This window comes from Bolinopsis microptera, chromosome 12, assembly GCF_026151205.1.
Source record: "Bolinopsis microptera isolate Bmic1 chromosome 12, MBARI_Bmic_1.0, whole genome shotgun sequence".
In the NCBI taxonomy this organism is placed as follows: Eukaryota; Metazoa; Ctenophora; class Tentaculata; order Lobata; family Bolinopsidae; genus Bolinopsis; species Bolinopsis microptera.
This window is the reverse complement of record NC_087083.1, coordinates 3,494,991-3,500,990: the sequence shown is the minus strand read 5'-3', so window position 1 is coordinate 3,500,990 and position 6,000 is coordinate 3,494,991. Positions and strand designations below refer to the sequence as shown.

The 6,000-nt window shown below is 37.6% G+C and overlaps 1 protein-coding gene across 1 annotated transcript in view; it reads right to left on the bottom strand.

The window, feature by feature from the left end:
* Positions 1-3,269: 3,269 nt before the first annotated feature.
* Positions 3,270-6,000, bottom strand: part of LOC134824595 (telomerase protein component 1-like) — a 49,009-nt gene continuing 46,278 nt past the window's right edge. Inside the window, exon 6 of the transcript XR_010161440.1 lies at positions 3,270-3,773. The gene's annotated coding sequence lies outside the window, so the exon portion shown is untranslated. The remainder of the gene's footprint in view (positions 3,774-6,000) is intronic.

Here is a 6,000-nt window from a genome sequence, read left to right as displayed (position 1 = left end):
TGCTCCTCCAGAACTCGCTCAGCTTCTGCTACTCTCTTCTGCTCCTCTAGAACTCTCTCAGCTTCTGCTACATTCTCCTGCTCCTCTAGAACTCTCTCAGCTTCTGCTACTATCGTCTGTTCCTCTAGAATTCTCTCCACCTCTGCTACTCTCTTCTGTTCCTCTAGAATACGCTCAGCTTCTGCTACTCTCTTCTGTTCCTCTAGAACTCTCTCAGCTTCTGCTACTCTCGTCTGTTTCTCTAGAATTCTCTCCACCTCTGCTACTCTCTTCTTTTCCACTAGAACTATCTCAGCTTCTGCTAGTCTCTTCTGCTCCTCTAGAACTCTCTCAGCTTCTGCTACTCTCTTCTGTTCCTCTAGAACTCTCTCAGCTTCTGCTACTCTCTTCTGTTCCTCTAGAATACGCTCAGCTTCTGCTACTCTCTTCTACTCCTCTAGAACTCTCTCAGCTTCTGCTACTCTCTTCTGTTCCTCTAGAACTCTCTCAGCTTCTGCTACTCTCTTCTGTTCCTCTAGAATTGTCTCAGCCTCTGCTACTCTATTCTCATTCTCACCATTTTCGGTGTTCTTTAAGTTGTGAAAAGCGTCTGGCTATTAAGTGTGAAGTGTGTGACGTTGCACTTTGTGTGCTTTGTTTATCCTTAGCCTTATCATCAGTTAGAGTAAAAAGCACAAAACCTGAAAATTTTCGTAAAATTAATATAACCCTAAACGGTGTCAAGACTCAAGATACTAAAATAATAATTACCTATTTTATTGGCGTTTTTGACACCACTTAGGGGTCCAAGTTTTCTGCTCTAAAATCATTATTCCTTGGCCAATTTTTTATTTTTTCATGCTGATTTGGAGGCCATTAAAGCATTTGACCCAGCCAAAAAAGTTCCAGTTGTATATCTTTTACGGTTTTTGCGGAAAGTCGCGTTAAAGTTGATGCCATGGTGTCAGTAAAATGGCACGGATATATATCGTCTCGCTTTATATATAGTTAGATATAGCTGTTCCCACTATCATGATTTGTTTAGTGTACCACTTAAATTTTGTATGTATTGTTTAAATTTTATTCAGCCATTCTGACAAGGGCTTTTAGGTTAATTATCTGACCCTGAGTTTCTGTTTAATTAACTAACGTACCTCCAGAAGTACACTATTCATTAAACCCGTACTTTTAAAAGTACATTATTTATTAAACCCGTACTTTCAAAAGTACATCATTCAAATATGATGTACTTTTAAAAGTACGATGCAATGTTCCAAAAAAGCAAGCTCCAACAATGAACTTTTAAAAGTACGGGTCGAAAAAGCTATAAAAAATATAAATTTTTTCAAAATAATTATTGCACCGTCGGAGTTGGTACCTCAGTGCTTAGGAAACAAAATTTCACCAAAAAATTCGAACGTTTAGAGTTGTTGGTATTATATGGGTTAAGGGGGGGGGGGGGGGGGGGGGGGGGGTTCACCCTGATTTTTTGTGAAACTTGGTTTCGAGATAGCAGTTGACCAACAAACTAAAACCGGTGACCGAACTTTTGAGGGGGTCCCGGACCCCAACCGCCAAACGGTGCCCGCGGGGCAGCCACGCCCATATTTGGTCCAAATTAGGCCCAATTTAGCCAAATACCCTCAACATGCCCAAAACCCAGATTTTAGGTGCTTTACTTGTAGCTAGTGGTCCCCTGAACTCGTATACGAATTTTCATTAAGATTGGACAAAAAATGACTGAGTTATGAGCCAAAAACCATATGCCCATATTTGGGTATACGCACCAAATTTGGTCGATTTTGGCCCATCAATTGGTCAAATATCAATATTTTTGAATGAAACCAACTTTATATGGAAGGTAAGCCTATACTACACATTCTCTATGATTATCAGCTCAGTATCTACCTAACTGTGGATTCTGTGTTCAATTAATCGCAAAAAATGAACAAAATCGCCCATATCTCAGTTCGCGATATTTGCGAAACTGAATTCGTTCAAAACAATAGAACTCAATAGGGTTTCAATATTTTTACATGAAATTTTCAGAAACAACGTAGAATCGCATTTCGACCTTAAGTTTTAATATGGAATTTTGAGTTAGGCCTTTAAAAAAATTGGCGGCCAAATTCTAAAATTTGCCGGGCATTTTTCAGAATTTGGCCGCCAAATTTTTTTAAAGGCCTAACTCAAAATTCCATATTAAAACTTAAGGTCGAAATGCAATTCTACGTTGATTCTGAAAATTTCATGTAAAAATATTGAAACCCTATTGAGTTCTATTGTTTTGAACGAATTCAGTTTCGCAAATATCGCGAACTGAGATATGGGCGATTTTGTTCATTTTTTGCGATTAATTGAACACAGAATCCACAGTTAGGTAGATACTGAGCTGATAATCATAGAGAATGTGTAGTATAGGCTTACCTTCCATATAAAGTTGGTTTCATTCAAAAATATTGATATTTGACCAATTGATAGGCCAAAATCGACCAAATTTGGTGGGTATACCCAAATATGGGCATATGGTTTTTGGCTCATAACTCAGTCATTTGTTGTCCAATCTTAATGAAAATTCATATACGAGTTCAGGGGACCACTAGCTACAAGTAGAGCACCTAAAATCTGGATTTTGGGCATGTTCAGGGTATTTGGCTAAATTGGGCCTAATTTGGACCGAATATGGGCGTGGCTGCCCCGCGGGCACCGTTTGGCGGTTGGGGTCTGGGACCCTCTCAAAAGTTTGGTCACCGGTCCTAGTTTGTTGGTCAACTGCTATCTCGAAACCAAGTTTCACAAAAAAATCAGCCCGGCAAATTTCAGAATTTGGCCGCCAAATTTTTTTAAAGGCCTAACTCAAAATTCCATATTAAAACTTAAGGTCGAAACGCTTCTACGTTGATTCTGAAAATTTCATGTAAAAATATTGAAACCCTATTGAGTTCTATTGTTTTGAACGAAATCAGTTTCGCAAATATCGCGAACTGAGATATTATATGGGCGATTTTGTTCATTTTTTACGATTAATTGAACACAGAATCCACAGTTAGGTAGATACTGAGCTGATAATCATATAGAATGTGTAGTATAGGCGTACCTTTCATATAAAGTTGGTTTCATTCAAAAATATTGATATTTGACCAATTTATGGGCCAAAATCGACTAAATTTGGTACGAAATAATAGTATTATTGTCCAAGATATGTATTTACTGGGCAGCACTCAGCCTGTCATTCCGCCGCAGCTTAATTTATAGCCCAAGTAACTCTGTACACTGTTTGTAATTGTATGACTACTTTATAATTTCTTCGATTTCAATTTCTTTCATCAGACTAAATCATATCAACATTTTGACTGCTTAACAAATATTTTTCGTGCTTGCTGTATTAACAAATTTATTAAAACATTATCGTTCAAATTGGATTAAAAGCGCCCAAAAATATGACAAAAATCTTTAATTTTCAATGGTTTTGAATTTGAATTCCTTCGAGCGGATAAGTTAAAATAAATCAACTAGCTTTCTAAAAATCTGAAAATGCAAACTTAATGGTTTTGTACACTGTATAGTAAAAACAAATTCGTAAAAACAAATTCCCTATAAGCGGAATACACTATATGTAAAGAAGAAGTAAAAACTACAAAACTACACGTGTCTAAGCAGTACACTCTAATATTTGAGCACGTAAAGCATTCCATTAGAATTGGAGGCGAGCAGTAGACGCAGACCAGTCTGAGAAACTGCTAAACACTTCATATCCTGTGATCTGTGGTTGAAGAACGCATAAACACACTCACCTGCGGGTAATATAGTAATAGTATAACTACATTATAGTAATTACCATATATAATATAGTAATAGTATAACTATGTATAACTATATTATAGTAATTACCATATATAACATAGTAATAGTATAACTAAATTATAGTAATTACCATATGTAATATAGAAATAGTATAATTATATCTTACTATATATAAAGCGAGACGATATATATATATATATTTATTTATCCGTGCCATTTTACTGACACCAGGGCATCAACTTTAACGCGACTTTCCGCAAAAATCGTAAAAGATATAAAACTGAAACTTTTTTGACTGGGTCAAATGCTTTAATGGCCTTCAAATCAGCATGAAAAAATTAAAAATCGGCGAATTAAATAGGTAATAATTATTTTATTCTCTCGAGTCTTGACACCACTTTAGGGTAGACGGGTTCCTGCTAGTTATAGTAATTGCCATATATAATAATATAGTAATAGTATAATTACATTATAGTAATTACCATATTATATAATATAGTAATAGTATAACTAAATTATAGTAATTACTATATATAATATAGTAATAGTATAACTACATTATAGTAATTACCATATATAGTATAGTAATAGTATAACTAAATTATAGTAATGACCATAAACAGGATTAAACAGGATTAAACATAAATTTGTCAATGAGAGCCCTAACACTCACGTCTTGACTATACATCAATATAATAGAAATAAATAAATAAATAATGTGCAAGAGTTTTCTTAAAATAAAAATTTAAAAATCATAAAAATTTAACTTCGTCACATCTTTTGTTGAAAGAGAAACAAGTGCAAATAAAATAATTTAATTCCCATGAACATGTTCCAAAATGATATGATATGGTGATCGTGATATGAAATGAAATGAAGCTCGACTTGACCGTCACGTGTCCGCAGAGGAGTTCTGTTGAGGTGTAGCGGGGACTTTACAGCTGGACTTCAGCAGATCCTTCTTAGTGACTTCCTTCTTCGGGAAACGCCTGTTGTTTGCTCTCACCAAGAACCTCGCTGTCTCTCTTATGAGGCTGGCATCTGTGAATAGCCCCTCTAAGTTAGCGAAAAGACAGGTTTTGGCTCTCTGACTAAAGCGGTGTCGGTAGTCTTCATACAGGGAGCAGGTCCGGAGGACGTGTACCTCATCTTCGATGATGGGGTCGAAGAATGGCATTTCTGCGAAATTTTCGAGCATGTCCATGTCCTCTGTTGAGCAAGCTTTACATATCCGAGGTACGATCTGGTTTCTTTTGTGGGTTCCATGACGTCCTGTCTCAATATTGAAATTGTGTGAGCTTGATCTGAATTGAGCCAGCTTTTGGATTCAGCGTGCGACAGATTCATATTGAGGTACTGCTCATAGCCAAAACTCATCTTTATGGTGTTGTAGAACGTTAGTTTCTTGTTGTTCCATCTCTCAGTGTTCCATATCTGCCTGAAGTTGGAACGCATCGCTTCTTTGGTTTGTGAAGGTGAGAGTTTTAGATGATGTCCATTGGGTTGGTTTAGAACCGACCGTGCAGTCTCGATGTTGGTATTCCAAGAAAGACTGAGGCTGCGTTGCTCTTTGAAGGCATGTCGCACAAGACTGTTAGATCCAGCTTTCTCCATTTTATCTAATCTTTCCCAGTAGTTATACACTTGGGATGATAGCTCTATCGCCAAAGGGTAGCGTCCTGTGTCATTCCTAGGTACGTGTACTCACGAACTGAGTCGATCGGTGTTAAACCAAAAGCCAAGATCTTGCTGTCTTTGAGTATACGACCAGCGCGGTTGAACACCATGATAGCGGTTTTAGACATGTTGACCACTAGGCCCCACTCCTGACAGTAGGGCGGTACAGAACAGAGGCGCATTATTATGTAGGCTTCAGGAATCCAAGCCAGAAGTACTTAAGTCCATCAGCCCAGAGCAAGATGTGTCACCTGATGGAGTTAAATGATGGGCACTTCGATGATATCTAGCTCGTTCAGTCTTTCGGGAGGGGCATGTACGAAGAATTTGAACAGTTCCGGGGACACTGGGGTGCCCTTGTTCAGTTCCACAGAGGACGTACATCTTCCAAGAGGCTTGTGGGAGAGGTTTTAGTTTTTGCAGATGAATGGGTGTACATGTGTTCCATACAATTGAAAAATCGCCCCTTGAACTCCTAGTTTTCCAATGTTTGTAGAGTAGCGCTTCCCTACAAACAGTGTCAAAAGCCTTTGCATAGTC